Below are 21,289 nucleotides of genomic sequence, written 5' to 3' on the forward strand. Positions count from 1 at the left end.
GCTTAAAAATTCATTAGTAGTTGCCTGGTAATTATACAGAAGATTAATTGTGTAATCAACTGATTAATCAAATTGTCAGTCATTATGAGCTTGATTCATGGGTATCTGATATAATTAAGAAAGTTAATTCACTAGCTTTACATAGACATTAAAGGATACTTACATGTTTCTAATTTAACAGTATCAGTAAATAAGAGATTCTGATTTACATTTTGCTGAGTGAAGTATATGTAACAATCTATAAACAATTCCATTACAAAATACCACCTCACATAATGACATAAGGAACTAATTTTCAAAAGTGCCAAAAATATATACTATTACTACTTCTGAAATGTATTTGTGTATTTCATGTTCCAAGACCATCTTCTAAGCCTTGCTTTTCTGTGAAGGAAGGCAGTGGATACCCTGGTATTCTATGGGTTAACTCTGTTTCTTTAACTTTTCCTTTCTGAATATATAGTGACACAGAGAATGGGAAATTGTATAGGGTAGGTATAACATGAGCCTTTTCATCAGTGCACACTTTTGAATACAGCACAGCAAATGTTATACATTACTGCATTGCCTGTCACTAGTTAAGGGGTCTATGTTCAGTGATCGAATGGAACTTCCATCGAAAGGCTGAACATCGGACTCTGTCCATCAAACATTTATTCAGGGAATGTTTGTTTTTTGGCCACCACTTTCCCGTGTGCCCCACTTCAGTATTTCAACCCCCCCAGGTCGGGGGAGCTTTGACCACAACACCCCCAACATGGGCGGCTTTGCTCCCCACACCCGTAACTATATACACCAACTCCGAGATGGCACTACAGTGGAGAAAAGGGCAGCTGGTGTAGTGGTGGCCAACTAGTTACTTTTGTCATTGATGAAATGAATGTTTGCTGAATGAACATTCGATGGATAGGATTAGATGTTCAGCCGTTCAATGGAAGTTCCATGCGATGGCTGAACACAGACCCTTAGTTAAGGACATGCAAGAAATCTGTGTAGGAATTTCCTCTAAATGCCAAATATTTTTTTTTTTTTTTTTGAGGGAGGGTATCTGGATGCTTACACTTGCCCAGTTCTCAAGATAATCAGATAACTGTTTAGAACCAATTAGTGGAATAAAGAAACTTTAGATGTGTTTCACAGATGAGACTTTGAATAGTGACAATATTATAAATGACAGATTTCTGCTAAGCTTCAGCTTATCTTCATGTATGATTGCCTGTGACACATTCTATGCTCTCATAAGGAGAGACGTGGAGAAGAGATTGCTAATGGGTAGTTACAGACCTAATGCCACTGTCTGTGACTAGGGCTGATGTGATTTATGTTTAATTCCTCATTAAATACTGTCTTTGCTCACAAATAAGTTGTATTACTTAAATATTGCATAACTGAATAGAAGTGTGTTGGGATACATCAATGCAAAACTATCTAGAACAGGGCTGCACTTGTCTTATCAAGTCAAACTCAACTAACTAAACTGAAACAGCATTTTAATACTTTGAAAGTCAGTTATGGTGAATCATGTATAATTATTTTATTTGTCCAATAAGTTACACTACTAATGCGAACCACCTAGTAATAAATTCCTCAAGTCACATTTCTGTAATATTAGAAATATGGTATTCTATTCAATTACTAATTAACAAGATATTTTCTTAGAAATAAAATAATAATCAACTATTTTACAGTATTCTTTACTAAAATAGAAAGCCAGCAAGATTGTCCACCCTCAGTTTCCAGCCTTATAGCACTTGGTTTACTCAGGCCGTGTAACAAATGCCTGATGCTCACTGACAATGACTTATTGCTTAACTTGTCGCTACATATATTTGAGAAATAACAATATTTAGCCAAACTGGAGGCCTCCCTCTCACAAGCACAAACTGTGAGCAATGTACATCACACAAACAGTCAGCAGATTTTCATAAGCTGATGCTGTAAAAAAGTCCCTGTCAAAATCTCCAAGCAAAACTAGGGTTCAGTTTAAATCAAATAGTACAATGCCTATTAGCACTATCACAGTAAAGGATCACCAGGTAATAAATCACTCCAAAACTAGTACATCTATATACCCATCTAACAAAGAGTACATTAGTGACTGGGGACTCATTCTCAGACACACTGATTCATGAGTCTGGACAAAGACAGGATAACAGTGTGCTGCTATTCAGGAATAAAGGCCTCCGACATATCTAGGACCCTAAAGACCTTTAAGTCAAACAATTATGATTATGATGTGGAGGTGGTCCATGTGCTCATAAATGACCTGGTGCACAACACTCTGAAGGACATGCGGAGTGACATGACAGAGCTCTCCATACATGTCATAAATGCAGGTAAAACCCTGATTTTGAACAGAATCATTTCTTCTCCACAAATGATGCCAAAGTAAAGGGAAAATATGATTGGCTTTAACAACTAGTTACATAGTTGGTGTCATTCTGTGGGGATCTTGTATGTGTCAGCCTGGGATGAGATGCTAGGCAGTCATATGTTGTCAGGTATGGCTTGCACCTCTCATTCCAGTGTTTCTACATACTGGCTAAAGCTCTTGTGGCTCCCATAGTGCCTTTTTAGGCAGAGTCCAATTTAATGGATCTCCCAACCTAACAAACCAAACAAATCAAGCACCAGAACAGATGAAGGTAGCTCTGCTCAATGCCTGGGGTCCAAGTAACAAATTGTTTAGTTTTGAGGCCCTTCTGCATTTTGAGTGTATATATGCGTGTGTTATTACAGAAATTTGTTTTGAAAGTGTAGAAAGCCCTACCTTTATATCAAGATTTTGCTCCTACCATGCCATTTGACCTGATGGTAACTGTGGTAGTATATCCATATTTGTTGAAGACATTATCTTGAAGCTGAATCACTACAGACCAAAATCAGAACTGACTGAAATCCAAATCACACGAAATAGGTCCAACTAGCAAATCATAGAATATTATAGGTCTCTTCTAAGGTACCAGGAAACCACTACCTGACAACAAACTGTTATACTTATATCACAACTGTAGGTTATGCCCAAGAGAATTTCTTGATTTTATTAAAAAAAACTCCCTGGACCAAATTGTCAAAGAACCCACTAAAGAACAAAATACTCTTGACCTGGTCTTTACAAACATAACATCAATACGTGCTGTCCCTCCTATGCTCCCTTCCCCAGTTAAATAGAGTCACACTCTGGTAACCCTTTCATTCAAATTCCCCAAATCATCAGATGCAAATATCACATAATTCAAAAAATGCAAATGTTCTGACCTTCTTCAATTTAATGACGAAGTCTCAAAGTTTAAGTTTAACTTATAACCCATGATATTGGCACACAAGTAGCTACACAAAGAAATTCCATGGTCACCTGGACAAATGCATTGATCTGGCAGTCCATATTAGATCCAAACAAAATGGGTAGCTTAAAAATAATCCAGCCTGGTGGTCCTTGAATTTAGACTTGCACTGGAAGATAAAACAATTACAACTCCTTCTTTAGTTAGATCAGGAAACTAATGAATGATGCCCAACATTGCTGTGAATATATTCAAAATGACACTACCTACTCAGGTCCAGTTGATACTTCCAACATCTTAGCAAACAAATTCAGGACAAATTTCACTGCTGAAACAACTATACAAAGGGCATGTGTCCCACAAAATCTCAACCCCCATCATAATCCAGGAACACTTGCAAAAGGTACTCTCCAAAGGAAAAGAAAAATACATCCTCCATGGAGTGTGATAATATGTCCCGCTCCCTGTTAAGCGGTATAAAAGACACACTGGTAGACTCACTCCTCTCACTATTCAACATGAACTTAGTCACTGGTTTTGTCCCTAAAGTAAGGAGTTCAGTTGTTATAATGCAACTTCACAAAGGTGACCCCACCCATTCCCAGAAACTACAGACCCATTTACATGATGAGTCTCGACTGCAAACCATTTAACACATCATAACTTACCTGATTAACTATATTAAAAATCTTAGAAGACTTGATCCCCAGCAGTTTAGATTTGTTAAGGGTTGATCCTATCTAATGAATCTGGTAATCTTTATTGAAAGAGTAACGCATGCAATGGATAGTGGTCATGCTGTCCATACAGCATACCTCAACCTAGTTAAAGTGTTTGATGTCATATCACATGGTAACATAATAAACATATTAAATGAGCTTTAAATTCATCCCTACATAGTTAGTTGAATAGCAAATTAGTTGAGGGACAGAGTCCAGGTAGCGAGAATGGTAGGTACATCCTCAGGAAATATGGAGGTGATCAGAGATGTTCCTCAGTGATCCATGATGATTCATCCGTAATTCATCTGCTCTGTAGATTTCTTAATTATATATGGGGATCTCTGGGTTACCAAGTTTGCAGATGACTGTAATCAAGGTGTATTCTTCAAGTCCAACTCAAAAACCTTCACCTTGTACTCACACGTCAACAACTGGTGCTCAAAAACAGGTTACAACTAAATACTCAAAAGATTAATATTAACACATTTGGCAAACAATTCCTTAACCATAATATAGTATGGACAATACCCCACTTCAAAATGAAAGTGTTGTGAGACACCTTGCAACATGGGTAGATAGTTCCTTCACCTTTGACCATCATGTAACACTGGTTGGGAAATCATTCTTCCCAATGCAGCTGATTTCAAAGGGTAATTGATCTAGATTCAAATACGTTCTTTCCTTTTTATAATCTCCAGTGATCAGACCTATCATTGAATACAAAGCCCCTTTCTAGATTCATATTACTTGGTATATTACACAGTTAGAAAGTCACCCTTGTCATTTACACCTCTTATATCTTCCTAAATCAAACAACCTGACTATCACTAGAACAAGGGATCTAAACCTGCTTCAGCATATAAAACATGGTGAAGAAACAGACTCATCACACCACTTCTCCTTCTCTGCAATAAACTTCCACTCTAAATGTAGCAATACAACACACTTTCATCCTTCAGAAAGGAGGTAGATGACAGGATGGGTATCCACAAGTTTACATCTGATTTGACTGGCGTGTTGCTTCTTGAAAAAGAAGGTAAGATCTAGGGTGTGTTCTGGTAATGTGTGAATGGTCACTGGGTCCAATTGCCTCATATTTTCCATGATTCTGTGATCCTTACAAGCCTTTTGCCACATACACTTATTCAGATTTAACTCAGTAAGCCAATGCATCCCTTTTTGGGTAGATTGGCTTTAATCTGGATGCTGCTACATTATGGAGCTGACCATAAATTTACATTTTTTTTGATATATAACAATTGACATTACATAAGTAATTTGCCTTCATATGATCTTTGAAGGCTTACACTGACATTGCTTAAAGTCGGTTGCCTTATTCGTAAAAGTGAAGTTCCTAAGTTTTCCTCACTGTCTGCTTGAACTTGTATCACTGGTGGTTCAGGAACAATTTACTGATAAAAGGAGAAACTACGATCTGCACAATTAAAGATATTCTGGTGGACTTGGCCAGCAGTGGTACACATAAATCCATCACTGGTCTTGTCTAACCATTAGTAGGAAGCAACTAATCTACTCCCCCTGTTACCAACCAGCTGAACAGTGTCTTAATTGAAGCATTCTTTGCTCATGCAGCTTGAAAAAATCTTATTACAGTTGATGACTTTGACTTGAGCCAGTTAGGAAAAATAATAATATTGTTCTAAAGACTGGGTCTTACCCAACTGGTAAAACCTTATTTGTAGCCTAGTTAGCATATACTCTACCATGTCTGCCATAACAGAATTACTGTCTGCAATTCCAGCCTCAGATCTTAATAGTCATACTCATTTCATAGCAACTTGATCTGGAGCAAGGATCTATTAAGTTATCATTTCCTGTTAACAAAATATTAGACTTGGAGCCCTGTGTGTTATACGTGCAAAAGTGTAAATGCTCGGTGTGTATGTGAGACATTATATAGCTGTGTGTGTGTGTGTGTGTTTTGAAGATTCTCTGTCATCTTTCTCCTCTCCCTACCCCTCCAAGACAGACATTGTCCATAAAAGGGGCGAAATGTGTTGGCTGTTGGGGACTACAGATGACTGATAAGAGAGGAACTACTTTTTCAGTCCAATAAAAGACTGTCACCATAGAAATGAGTTGAAATAAGTCTCTCTGCCTTTATGTTTAGCCACTGTCCTGTAGTTTACAAGCTACACAGGAAGGAAACATATAACAAAACATATAACAAAAAGAAACATGTTGCCAAATCACAACAAACAAAATATTCGTAATGCAGGCCTTTGTAGAAGGGATCTACCACATTTATAAACAAAATGAGTATCGAAAAGAACATTTTTCTGAAAGCAAAGTCTGATATAGATTTTATTCACATTTCATAGGTTCATAGGATGATACTGGGATATTGGCTCCTTATAAGCCTAGCCCAGAATTTCACTCATGTTCCCATAAAGTCAGCACCTGTTTTTCCTGTCCATCAAGGACAAAGGTGGGATCTTGGGGGTATATTTTCTGTTTCCCATCCAGTTGTCCAGGCTGCTCTTAAAGACAGCTAGTGAAGTACTCTGCTTGACATAGAGAGGGAGTCTATTCCACAGATGGCGGAGTCATTGGGACACAAATCTATCCCGCCAACAAGTTCTATTAATGTCACAGACCAGGTTAAGGCCTTGCATGTGGGTTGTGCGAGTGGAGTATGCAGCAACCCCATCAAGGCTGAGTCTGAGACGGTCTTGTATGCCAGACACAGGTCACCTCTGAGCAGTCTGTATGAGACTGAGTAGAGGGACAGGGCTTTTAGCCTATCTGTATAGGATAGGTGCTTGAGACCCTGGATTTTCCTTGTCAGGAACTTCTGTGTTCTCTCCAACTGCTACATGTACTTTACAAGGTACATGCCAAAGGGGGCATTGTACTTGATAATGGGTCTGATAAGGGAGGAGTACAGGGATGTTATGACCTCCTTGTTCCTGGATGAAATATCCTTACTTACAGTGTGGGCCATGTAGAAAGCCTTCCGTACAATGGAGGCAACTTGGTGGTCAAAAGTCAGGTTGCTATCAACCTGGGTTCCCAAGTCCCTCATGACTGACTGCATGCTTAGTACATTGTTATTAATGTGATAATTAGTGGGATGTCATTTTCACCAAAGGGGATAATGATGCATTTATTGACATTCAGTTTGAGGCCATGCTTCTGGTACCAGTCATTAGTTTGGGTAATAGCCTCTTGGAGAATGTTCACATCACTAGGAAAATGTATGTCAGTGACCAGTTTGCAGTCATCTGCAAACTTAGTCAGCCACAGACCACTGGTTTTGACTTGCACCTCAGAAAAGTATACCCCAAACAGTAGAGGCTCCAAGACAAATTCTTGGGGTACACCGCTTGTTACGGGTCTACTACTAGAGGTGGCTTCCCCTAGTTTGACTGAGTGGGCTCTATCAGTGAGCCAATTAGGTATCCATCTGGTAACATACAGGTCGATGCCTAGCTGGGAGTGTTTATCTATTATGCTCGAATGTAGAATAGTGTCGAAGGCTTTGGCTAGGTCAAGGTAGGTGGTGTGCACTGTCTTCCCCTCATCCATGGCTTTGGTGACTGTTTCAAAGAAGGCGACCAAGTTTAACAGGCATGATTTCCCTTTGACAAAAGCAAACTGTGTGGGATCAAGCATTTGGAGGTTGCCAATGTCCCTGTTTATAAGGTGCATGATAATGCATTTCCATGGCCTTGCAGAGGCGTGTTAGGCTGATGTGCCTATAATTGCCTGGGCCAGTAGACGCTCCACCTTTGTGTAGAGGGATGACAGTGGCTGTCTTCCATTCTGCTGGGATGAAGCCGGTGCACAGGCTTTGGCTGAATAGGGTGCATAATGGTGCTGAGAGCTCTTACCTGAGTTCATGCAGGACACAGCCAGGGATGTTGTTGGGTCCCATGGAAGCTGTATTTTTTACCTTTGAGAGGGTATTAATGACCTGCTCCCTGGTGATGAGGAGAGGAGGGCCAGTGCTGGAGATGTCCTGGTTTACTGATGGGGGGACGGGGGGGGGTGAACTTTTAACTGAACTTGTCTGCCAAGAAGTTAGCTATGTCTATGGTATTTGTGTTTGTGGTATTCTTGACCATAAATTCAGAGCAGATTTGGGAGTTTTCTTTATTTATTTATTACATTTGTTTACCAAGTAATGTCTGTCTGGGCCAGAAGCCCATTTTCAGTGGATATCTGGGTAGAAAAGCTTCTGACATACAGTATAGAATTCTAACAATACCAACAACACAAACACATTTAACAAATATTAATAATGTTTGATATGTATCAGTGTATACTCGACACTGTGGACATATGCAAAGAAGGCCTTCTGATTGTCTTTAGTGGATGTGGCCAGTTTGGACTCGAAGTTAGCCTTAGAGGATTTCAACAGTGACCTTACTTGCTTGTTAAGACAAAAGAGAGATTGCTTCTAACTTGGCACCTGACCCTTCTTGGTGCTGGACAGCAATTTTTTTTCTTTTTATTGTAGAGTCTGTTTATTGCTTCTGTCCACCAGACAGGTTTACTCTTCCTTGAGGAAGGTGGTTTGTTCCTGTCAGGTATTGCTGAGTCCATGCAGCTATATAGGTACTCATATATTTTTTGGTGTAGGTTTGGACATTAGTACTTGTTCCAACTGAAGGGATGGTGGTTGTGAAGCTGCTTATACCTGCTCTCAGAAGATTGTAGTCAGCTTTGGAAAAGTTTTTTTGTTTGACCCTGTCAAGGGGGGGGGGGGTCAGGGAGATGGTGACTTCGAAAGTGATTGGTTTATGGTCAGTTATTACCAAGGAGGATGACACTGTAGGGGTGCTACAGTGGCTACTCATGTTGGTTAGTACCAGGTTTAGGATTTTTTCACCTCTTGTTGGGGTGTCGACCTGATGATCCAGAGCATTGGTATTGATGAAGTCGAGGAATTTCTGGGTATTCATGTTTGGGCTAGAATACATCTTCCACTCTATGGTTAGGTGAGATCAGGGTAGAGGGTTGAAGCTTGATGGATTTAGGTATGTCCAGATAGGTGGAGTGGGCCTCCTGAGTCATGGTTGTAGGTCTCTAGTTAGCTATGATTTGAATAGGTGTTTTGTCAACAGTTAACTGCACCTGTAGTGTTTCCTGTGCATCATATTGTTTGACCAGCCTGGAGGTGTTTATGTCTTTGATAAATATTGAAACTCCACCTCCGTTGGCATTGTAGCCCTCCATTTGAGGTCTGAAAGTATGAGTATGGTAGGACAAGTAACCTGATAAGGCTGGGGTTCTCTCTCAGTGTCAGCATCTTCCAGAGCAAGGAATGCTTACACTGAGTACAGTTTCATGTTAAGACTCCTCTCGTTTAGCAGCAAGACCTTTAAATTTCATTTAGAAATGTTTTCACATTGGTAATTTTGTCCTCATGACTTTGCCTAAAAAATAAACTATGGGTGAGGCAAGAGCCTTAACCAAAAGCCTGAAGCCCAGGGAAGAGAGATGAAGGCCATCTCTGGCAAAGCATCATGGTCTATCAATCATGTCCTCTCAGGCTGTCAGATACTGGATCCCCTTGGGATGACACCAGAAACTAAGCCAATTGTTAAAGTCAATCATTTTCTGTTTGTATTGAAACATCATTCTGGGTGACAGTAAAATGCTGCTTAAGGCTAGGGACACACCTGTCTGGGACACATACTCAGTGAGCTCGATCATGTCTCTCTTCATATAGTCCAAGAAGGTACATCTCAAGTCATTCACACCAACATGGACTATGACAGAGTCATGACATTACCTGTTGTTGAGAGACATGAGTGCATGAGTGATATGGCAGATTCTAGCACTTGAAAAGCAACTTACTGTGATTTTCTCCTTGTCTAGACTGGTGAGGGGCATGCATGTGTGTCTCATGATAGAGTCTCCTATGACTAGCATGTTGGGTTTGTGGCTGAGCCTTAGAGGCTGCGAGACACAGGCATGTGTACTATGTGTGGTGATTGGTGCAGTGGGTTGTGATGTGTGTGTTTGCTTTTGCCTCTGAGGTCTCTTTTGTTAAAGTATGTTTTTGTTGAGAACCTCTGGATATGAAGGAATGTACTGTACAGGTGTGGGTGGTGTTAGAGGTGTGGTGTTTGTGCAGACAGCCATCTCAGTGCCAGATGTACTGGCTTGTGATTGAGACAGCAAAGATTCTAGATTCTTAATGTAATTGCATCTCTCACATATTGTGTTCCTAGATGGTAGCAGAAGAGGGTTATCCGTGTACACGAAGCAGTTGCTACACTGTCTCAGGATGTTCATATGAAGCAGACTAGCAGGAGAAACCACAGGAAATTCTCTGTCCATGATTATCAGAATCTGTGGAAGAGAGGTCAAAGATAGTAGAGTGAGTGCTATCAGAATAGAGAGCCTATAGGTGTGAGTAGGGCTGGACAGTAGTTGCAAGGGAGGGTATCAGTTCACATGGCAAATCTAATAAGTCCAGACGTATTCTAAAGTTTCTTCCTCATATCATCTTTACCACAGTATGCGGCTCCCATCTCACAGATGTAGACTACCCTTTGTTCAAGTTTATGGAAATAATAATCTCTGAGGTAAAATAAGCTATTTTAAGGCTTTCCTTTGTTGTCTGTCTAGACCTAGATGTAAAATTCCAAAATTCTGAAGGCTTGTGATGTGCTCATTGACAGGCCCTTTGTATAAGTCTTTAATGTGTTGCTGTAAAACTATAGTATTTGAAGTGCAGAAGAGATGTTTCCTTATTCAACTAACCAGACAGGAATAGTCCCAGACCTCTGATAACTACAGATCAGTGACCTCCGTTTCAGTTGTAATGAAGTTCTTAAGAAAATAGGAGCAGATCAATGAGTGTGTGCATCCTTGATAGATGAAAACAAACAAACAAAAAACTCATACCACTGACTATAATGCATTATTTACTATGAATTGATTTTATATCACTTTATAAAATGTTTAAGCGCATTTACATGACATGATAATCTGAGGTACAGTCATGCTAATGATCATAATATGACAACTATGTTCCCATTGGCTAATATAATGAGATTCAGATTATGGAAGATAATTCATGCTAGCTTGATGGGTCAGTGGTAAATAAGGCACCACAGTTGTGACAGTGATAAGGCAAGTTTGCAACTGGTTTAGTTTCCTGTAACAGGAGCAAGGAGAGAGACAGAGTATCTTTGTACACATTAACCTGTTCAGAGAGGTGGGGAGGTGAGAAAAGTCCAGGATGGTGAGCAATGGCAAGAATTATAAGCAAAGTGGACTAAACAAATGAGGGTGAGGTGGGAATCCACTACAGATTATACAAAAACAGTTTGAAACACAGTTCACTTGTTACTTCCCACACAGCAGAAAACTCTGATAGTTGTCTAGGCTTATGCAGTAAAAAGGATGCTGTTAATGATTGCCCCACAGACATTCATATCCTCCAAGAAAGGCTTGCCAGAAACAGCTCAATGCTAAAAATGTAGTATAGTTTTCATAGAAAACAAGTCTATCATAGTGATCTCCATACATGTTCATAGGAGATTACTAGGTTAACGGCTTAAGAGTACTTTCAAGCCTAGCTGATATAACCTGATTTTACACAATATATGGCCTCTAGAGGCAAGAGGATGGCATTGGTTTGTGCCTATGCCTTAAGTACCTTACTGATTGCCCCTACTCATAAGGGACATAGGCACTACCCCAGATGTGAATTTGCAATTCCCCATCCATTAATCCAAATTGCGTTTTGAAGAGGGCCAGGTAAGGGCTCTGCTTAACATTTACAGGAATCTTGTTCCAAAGAAGAGGTAAACTCTGAGACACATATCTGTCTCTCCAGTGTGTTTTGTTTGAGTTGCTGACTAAGTTTAGATCCTTAGATTGTGTGATCCATGTGCTTTTTGACTTACAAATGTATAGCAGCTCCATCAGGGCTGTATTTGTGAGTGCGTTGTAGGTCCGGCACAGGTCACCACTTACTAGTCAGTAGGAGAGAGACTAAAAGCCCTATCCCTTTACTCTATCTGTATAGTCCATGCTGTTTACACCCTGTATTTCCTTTGTGAGAAACATCTGTTGTCAGTTCAGCTGCTGTAAGTGCCTTGTCAAGTACATGCCAAATGGCGCATTGCACTCTATTATTGGTCTAAAAAGGGCTGAGTAAAGTGGGACTATAATTTCCTTGGACCTGGATGCCATACCTTTACTTATAAATTGTGCCACATAGAAGGACTTCTTTTTACTGAGAACACATGGCAGTCAAAGTTCAGGCTACAGTCTATATGTGTACGTAAATCTCTCACCTATGAATCTACTCTTAGGGGTGTGCTGTTGATGTTGTAATCTGCAGAGCTATTTGACTTCCCAAAGGGTATGATACTGCATTTTTTCACATTTACTCTTAGGCCATGATTCTGGCACCAGTAATTTTCTGATATAGACCCTCTTGAAGGATATCTACATTATAGAGAATTCAGTAATTGCCCCCAGCTTGCAGTCATCAGCAGTCTTTGTCATTCAGAGGCCTTCCACACTAACCTTGACTCCAGAGAAGTATATTCCGAACAGGAGTGGTCTCAGCACTCAGCCCTGTGCCACACCACTAGTAACTGGTCTCTTACTCTAGTGTGTTTAAGAATTCTAGTGGTGATTTTAATGTTTTTAACTACTCTGCTATGAATATTGATGCCAGCATTTGTGATTTGCTAGTGAAAGGTTTGACTTTTGTTCCTTTTAAGAATTATGATTTAATACGAACATTGATTGATTTAAAACAGTTTATCAGAAAACTAAATCTTAATGTTTTATTTACGACTGTGGAATCTGTCAGCAACCTGTTGCATATATCTAGCACATACAACCCACCTGTTCACCTCTCCATTTTGGTGTTTGATCAATTATGTGAAATTGATGTATGAAACATTTGGAGAAAAGCATGCCAAACAAATTAAGTGATGGTGAGACTGAAGGTTTACTCAGTTTGAAAAATAACAAAGAGGTTAGGGTGTTGAAACCCAACAAGGGTGGAGGGATAGTGATTATGGATATATGTGATTACAATGCAAAAACGAGGAAGATTTTGGATGGGGTTGCATATAAAAAGATATCTTTGAATTAACTTAATGGAAGTTACAATAAGATTAGAAATGAATTAAATGTTTTATTTATAGATGGTTCCATCTCTATTGATGAGTACAATTTTTCACCGGCAGCCTATACAAAGATTCCTTGTATATTTGGCTTGCCCAAAATCCATAAACATTTTTCTGACCTTCCCATGCACCCTATTGTGAATGGTAGAGGGTCTATTACTTATCCGCTTGCTAGATTTTTGGATATCAGATTAAAATCTTTAGTGTCTGAGGAAGCAAAACTTTGTAAGGATTCATGGGAGTTTCTTCACAGGATTAATATTGGATATGGGTTTATTCATTACTATTGATGTCAAAGACTTATCTATTCCCCATGAAATTGGGATCGAGTGGTTTTGTGAATTTTTATTGGAAAAAGGTATGCCTCAGCCTAGCATTAATGTATATGAACAGCTACTCAATCTAGTCCTAAAGAATAATTGTATTTATTTTGAAAAGAATATTTCATGTGGGCATAGCAATGGGCTCCCCTTGTGGGGGGCTTTACGCTAACATTGTTATGTTACAGTGGGAGAAGATGTTTCCTTTTAATTCCCCTTTTTATAACCACTGTAAAATTTATATAAAATATTTGGATGATATATTTATATTCAGGGACGGACCTGAGCAATTGATTGTTGAATTTCTGAATTACATCAATAATTCAACTGATTTTTTTTAAATTTACACATGCAATTGGTTTTGATGAGATTACTTATCTTGATGTTAGGTTATGAAAAGATTATGTATTAAGCAAATATGTTTCTGAAATTCACCGCAAAGAAACCTACTCAAACAGCTTCTTACATTTTGATAGTTCCCACCCATACAGGCAGAAGAGAGGGGTGGTGAAGGGTCAATTTGTGAGGGCAACCCATATGGTTTCACAGCTTGTGTCATTTCTCTCTGAATGTGAACTTTTAAAAAACATGTTCTTGAAAAGGGATTATCCCTTTGAATTGGTGAACAGTCTTATGTTGGAAGTTATCAACAAGAGGGAGAAGGGCTTTTTTTGTGCAATCCTGACTTGTAATAATGAAATGATAGCTCCCTGTGGTATGAACAACAGTAGTGCGGATACATTGTTGCCAAATGGGAACAATGAAATGCTTAGTATGAGTACACACAATGGAAATAATGGACCCAGTTTTCAATCAGCTTTCATTACAACTTATAGTTTGGAAAGCAAAGAAATTGTGGATATTTTTCTAAAGAATTGGGTTATTTTGTCCTCATGTGGTGATGTTAAGCAATGTGTCGGAGAAAAGCCTTTAGTTGTTTACAGGAAGGGTCGATCTCTCAAGAACATATTTGAAAATGGTAGTAACAAACTGTGTAGAGGTTCCATGAAAAAGTGTGGTTTATGCAATTACTGCAATTATATTTTTGAAGGATCTACCCTCACAATAAATGGTGTCAAGGTATGTTTAAGGAAAAATTGTAATTGTCTAATGGAAAGGGTGGTTTACAGTGATTTTTGTTGTAAATGCCCTTGTTTTTATATTGGGGAAACTGACAGAAAATTAAGGAGTTGCATTTATGAACATTTAAGGGACATAAGATAAAAAAAGGAATCTAACTCTTTGGCTAAACATTGTGCAGAGTGTGTTGCTCACAGTTTTAAACTTGCAGTGATTGAACCTTTTGAGTACAACCCAAGAGGTTTTCCTTGGCCATTGCTTCTTGAAAAAAGTGAAGTTTTGTCGCACCTTAGAACTAACGCTATGCAATGGCTAGGTTTAAATGAGACATTTTCTATTACCTGCTTTCTAAAATTGAGAACATTGGAGAGATGAAAAATTGTTTATTATAACACATATATATTTTTATAGTAACATAATATAGGTTGCAATTTTGTATGACACACTAGCAGTGATTTTATTAAAACATGTATTTATGATTTTTTTGTGCATATCTGTTTATATTTATTTATTAGCATATTTTTTTATAAATGCTATTGTATATGTTTTAATTGAGTAGTTTTGCACATTTTTAATTATTCATAGTGTATATACTTTTGATCATTTTGATGATTTTTGATAATTTTTATATGATTACTTATCTATAAAATCACTTTTACATATAGTTTTATTCATATTTTAACATATACTAATAATTACACCACTATGTATTTTTCAACACACAATTTTTTATCTATTTCTCCCTGTTCTGATTGTATGTTCCCTCCATGTGAGGTGGTTTTTACACAGGATTTTCTACACAAGCCCCAGGATTCACTAATCGTCCGTGTAAGACTAGATTAGTCTTACACGGAAAAATCAGTCTAAGAATAAGACGGCAGCGCACCATGCATAATAATGAGGGTGCACTGCCTCAACTCTAAGGCTAACATGGAGTGTGCATGAATGCAGGGGGCATGTCGGACTGCCGAGCAGTCCAAAAATCCATGGCCCTGCAAGTCTCTCAATCGGGAAATATCAACCTACATGAGAGAGTCCGATCAAATGTGTACATACCCAACACTACACTCCCCCACATTCTAAACCCCTGTACAATTATAACATGTAAAATTTTTTTTTTTATTATTTCCGATATAGCTGCCCGTATTTGCGCGTGTTTGCGCGGGTTTGCACATTGCTTGGCTACAGTTAGCAGTTTAGACATCGAAGAGGATAATAAGAAACTTATATGCAAATTAAGCAAGATAGCATAGTGGTAGAGCCTTCACAGAAAGAAAAGGCATTCCCAGTACAAGTCCCACCACTCCCCTTTATATTTTCTGTTGGAAATCTGTATATAAAAATAATTCCTGGCATTTATCATTTAAATTTTAGTAAAAAGCATTGAAATGGCCTATGTAGTAGTGAATAAATTTGATATATATATATATATATATATATATATATATATATATATATATATATAAGAAGGTGAAATGGTTATGCATACTGATGGATGCATAAGTAACGTATCTTAAGCAATGTGAAGCACTGCTAAGCAAAGTTTACCAGTATTAAGCATATTTAAATGTAATTGCTCGTAGCTGAGCATTGCGTTAACTAACGTAATGGCTTTGCGCGTAGCTGCACGTCACGCAAATTAGCGCAAACAGAAGATGTTTGCGCGTAGCTGTGCACTGCGCTAACCAGCACAACATCGGGCAACGTTGGGCAATGTAGAGCAACGTAGAGCAACATCGGGCAACATAGAGCAAAGTCGGTAAAACACAGCCACACCACCAAGCCTATCTGGCCAGTAGTAAAATAAAAAGCAATGACAGGCCTCAAACCCGGGATACTGTGCACCATAATCACAGTACTGAACCACTGTGCCATGACAGCTTTTGAAAAGCATGCACTTTCAACACACACATACATATCAATGGAAGTTTACCCACTGCTAAGCAGATGTACCTTCAGCTGAGTTTTTTCAAAACTGGCCAATCACAAATAATTGTAGGAAATTATGCATATTTAAGTTCCATAGGTGGGAATACTTGCCATAACTGGTTGTAGCTCCCATCTGCAGGCAGCAATGGCCGGAGCTGGTGAGGGCTCTTGTTTTCGAGTGCAACATTGGGGCATTGAGGAGTCAAAAGTAATGGTATGGCTCCTTGTCCATAATCATGAGGATAGACTCCTGCGGGGCCAATACCAGGGCACCCAATACAAAGTGGAAGCCTGTGACTGTCTAGCTCATGAACTCATCAGTGCCACAGGTGTCCCTCAGACTGGTGAGCAGGTCAGACACCACCACGCAGACCTGAAGAGATGCAAAGCAGATCAACTGGACCAATGGATCCAGGAGGCCCGTGAGATGGAAAATGCCCCACTACTGAGTAAGTAGCCATGGAATTAAGTATGTAAGAATTGCTATTCTAGTGTATACTATGGATAGGTATGTCTCAATATCACTTCATTTACTTCACAGCTGCAGGTGTCCGTGCTGCGAATCAGCAAGTCTATGCAGTTAGGCTGCTAAGGCTGCGCCACCAGGCAGGATAGTAATTATTCTGCTTGTACTGTTATGTAAAATAAATGAAAGAGCCTGAAAAAAAGTGCTTTAACACAATAAATAAAGATATAATAATTCTCTAATAATTAGTCTTCATGTACTGTTATATAAAATAAATGAGAGAGCCTCTAGAAAAGTGTTTTAAGTCTTTAAGAAAGGTATAATTCCTGGAGTGTGTCTGTGTCATTTTCTTTGATATGTTGTTGTACTCTTGCATTATAGAAATAATACTGTTGTATTAAGCGCTGGTAACAGACAGTTGGGTAGGCCCATATAAAGTGGATGAAAGGAATACCAGTAGCTTTTAAGCATATTTTCAGTCCTCAACTGTTGGTTCATGCCCAGCATGTACAGGTTAATCTGGCACATGATTAGCTTGGTATTGTGTTCCCCAGAAATGTCATTGTGCTGGCAGAAATGTAGGGAGCTGTTAACATATAACTGATAATTTCACCTAAACATATCTAGATAAGTTTAGGAAAGTAGAGCTGTCAGTGTACCATCTCAGCAGTAGTGTGTCTGAGCAACTCACAAAATATGTAGCAGTAACATCTGCATCCCGGACAGTTTGTATGTCAGAGCCCATGTATATAAAGATCTAGCAAAACCCATTTCACGATTTAAGGACAAGTGGGTAGTGTAATAATACATGTAGGGGACATATAACTGCAGTTAATAGGAATGTAGTGTAAACTAGAAGGATATATAAGTTGTTAATGGAGCTATCATTTTCCACCCAAATGTATGTGCATAAAAAAATGCAATTCCACACTTCAATGGGTATGTCTAATCTCAAAACATTTGTTGGGACATATGTCCTATTGGTTTATAAATATCTGCATATATTTCGATGCATGTGCCCTGTTCAAATACCACAATATTGGTGGCCTGTTGCCATCAATTAAACATGCATGCTATTGTAATGTCCACTGTTGTTCTATATATGCATGTGTCATGTTTGCTGTTCAACTGTTGGAAATCTGGTGTGTTGGGTTAATGGGAATACTTCTGCATGCTGTTGTAATTAATTGGGAATGCTGTTGACTGTTACTAACCCACATTTTCATTGAATGCTCCTAAACATAGAACGTATGGGAAGGCCGGTCCCAGCGGACCCACCTGTCCCACCTCAGCTGGTGATGGTACCTGGCACCAGCAGGTCCGGTGCCCAGCCTGGAATCCTCCTCCATTGGCCCTGTGCCACCTTCGGGTGGAAGCACTGCAGGGGATGGGGCACATCCCCCCCATGCAAGCGTGGGCGAAGGAGGGCCACCTATCACCCTCCGAACGGTCCAGGCTGTGGTGCGTAGGGAGATCGAGCATTCTGTTGCTGATCCTCTATGCCAGCTTGAGGCATGAGTGGCGTGACTCATGGGTGAGCCTGCCCCTCCTACACATCCCCCAGCACAGCCACCCTCTGGGCTGTGAAGGTGCAGTGGTGACTGCCCATGGGTGGGGATCTCAGTTCCACTGTTGCCATCTGTGGGCTCATGGGCTTGCGATTTCCAAATATCCTTCCCCATCAATGGTGTTCACCCACCACATGTGTCATATTCCGCCCCTGTATGCATCTTGTTTGTCTTGTCTGTTTACCTCCCCAACCTACCTCCCCAAATATACCTAATTCCCCTACCCCACATTCCACTCTCACCTGAAAAAAAAGAAAAAAGGACAATCTGCTCCCAAAAAAAATTATGCCCCATAAATAGCTGCCCATTTTGCACACATGTAGCTGGACACATAAACTGATATTTAATTGGCAGTACAACATACTTTGTTGTCCTCACCCCTCTCACAGGGGTTGAAGGTTTCATATTTCCCTCCAAATTTATTGCATATGCACAGCTGTTGCTGTTAAAGAAATGGGCAGCTATGGACCTTCCCTACACCTGTCTTGCACATCCTGAGCTGTTTTCCCTACTGTCTTTCCCTCTTTGTGCCCCTTTTTCACCATTTTCCTATCTCCCCTTTTTCTTTTCTTTCAAAGAAATGAGCGTGTGGTTTAGCAGGAGTAAACACTATTAAGCAGTAGTTAGCGGGTTTGCGCGAGTGTGCGCTTGTGTGTGCTTAGCTAAGCATTGCTAAGCATCGCTCAAACCCATGCAAACTCGCTGTCAACTGCTTAAAAGTGCCTTAGTCACTCTGCATGTCAGGGCCCTTAGTCTGCTCATCAGCAAAATAAAACACCTCTGTCAGTCTCGAACCCTGGACCTTGCACACACTAGACTGCATGAAGTACCACTAAGCCAAAGTAGACATACAACACGTTGGTGCTGAAATAAATATAACATGCATCAGAATGAGTGAATGTAAAGGAAAAATAGGAATGCCATAACACAAATCTTGTTCTGTGGATCTTTACCAGCAGTTGTTGTGGAATTGCATTACATGACTGTGAAAAGAGAACCAGCCATTCTAGCAGGAACTAATGTTACAGCAGCTCTTTACAACCCCCACACATTATCATAGTAGGACAAACACTGGCATATCTGATTAGGGTAGAGGCCATACTTCCCAACTGTGACTAATTTTCAGGGATGTCCCTGATTTTTAAACAAATTTTAGCTGTGTCCCTCTGAATCCCTCTGAAAAGTACTGAAGTTAGGCAGAAAGGTGGGGAATTACACTTAATGAATAATGACAATACGTAAGAGTTAGACACTGCTTGTACTTCAGAAAAGGTGTATTGATCCATATGCTCTGGTTCTCTCAAAGTCTCAACTTAATGTCTCTAATATTTTAAAGGTGTATCTCACTTTTACCTACGTTTCCCTAAGTCTGTTCAAATATGTACCTGAGTGTTTGACAGGCCTGGCAGAGGTAGAAACACACAGGCATATCAGCTTTTCTGCTGCTACACACTGTGCAAATAGCTTTGGCAGGAGTTCCAGAGGCATACCCTTATGTAGGAGTACAACACTAAAATACCAAGGGATGTAGCCATGTACTGGTAGCAACCAACTGTGACAATGCCATTGTTCCAGTGCTGAAAACACCGGTGTGGTGCACAGACAAGGAATAACAGGCTAACCTCTGGCTACCATCTGGATAGGTCCACAGTTGGGAGCTACGCAGACAGACTACTTGCCTTGATAAACTAACAGGTAGACAGCAACCCTTTAAGTCCAGCAAGATAAAATTCACACAATAATACATAATGCTTTCTGTACTTCGGCACCCCTACCCAAATGTACAATATACCTGTGTGTTCAGGTTCTACCAAGGATGTAGGTAGGCATACTCAGTACTGCAATTTGTCCAGTTTTCATGAGCAGCCTGTGCTAATGTCAACACTAAAAAAGCACAAACTGTTCAGAAGTGAGTAAATTAATATTCACAGTATAGCAGTTTGCAAACAGTTCATGTGACAAAAGAATACATCTCGATAACTAATTTTGTATGGCAGTTAATTGTATTATTAGAAAAGAAAGTACATACTCCCATGTATCTTGTGTTAGCATTTGGAGGGATGAGTACAATTCTACACTGACAAGTGTGTACTGGAAGCAGCAACATTCAAGTCTGAGTACAACATTCAAATCACTGGCTACACCCCTGGCTTCAAATATAAGAACTATACCAACCTTCTGACTTAAACAACGATGTCCACAGCAAGCAAGCATGATCCCCATTTTGGAAAGCTGAAAGGGCTATGCCTACCTGAGTTAGCAATTTATAGCACTGGGTTGCTATGAGAGTGATTACTGCAATTACTACACAGCAGGCTGCATGCAATTAGCAAATGATGGTCACCAATTGGTGCAGAGGCCATCACATGCACATATGCAAATACCTATAAAAGCAGGCTGTAATTGCTGCCCACAAACTCAATCACTCTACTGCAGAGACTGAGAGAGAGAGAGAGAGAGAGAGAGAGAGAGAGAGAGAGAGAGAGAGAGAGTGAAAAGCAAAAGCAAAACGGAAAATGACTAATACCAACTCATACAAAGGAAAGGTATGTAACAGATATGTATTTACTGGCATGTAGTAGATGTTTTTGAAGAGTACTCTACATAATGTGAACCATTCATATGTGGCAGCAGTACGTATCTATGCACAGATGTTCTGCTTAACTACTGCCATGGACAATTCAGTGTGTAGCTGTGTGCAGTGGGACATAACTGTGAAATATGTAGCTCAGCATTAAATGTCAAACATCTGATCCATGTTATCTGTGTTCTGTACAGTAGTGTGGACA

General features: G+C 39.6%; 1 protein-coding gene across 1 annotated transcript in view; it reads right to left on the bottom strand.

Annotated features, from left to right (window-relative positions):
- Positions 1–21,289, bottom strand: part of LOC122814107 (extracellular calcium-sensing receptor-like) — a 218,161-nt gene that overhangs the window by 980 nt on the left and 195,892 nt on the right. The window lies entirely within an intron of this gene.

The sequence above is a fragment of the Protopterus annectens genome, chromosome 10.part0 (genome assembly GCF_019279795.1).
Source record: "Protopterus annectens isolate FY-2018-M chromosome 10.part0, PAN1.0, whole genome shotgun sequence".
Lineage (NCBI taxonomy): Eukaryota > Metazoa > Chordata > Ceratodontiformes > Protopteridae > Protopterus > Protopterus annectens.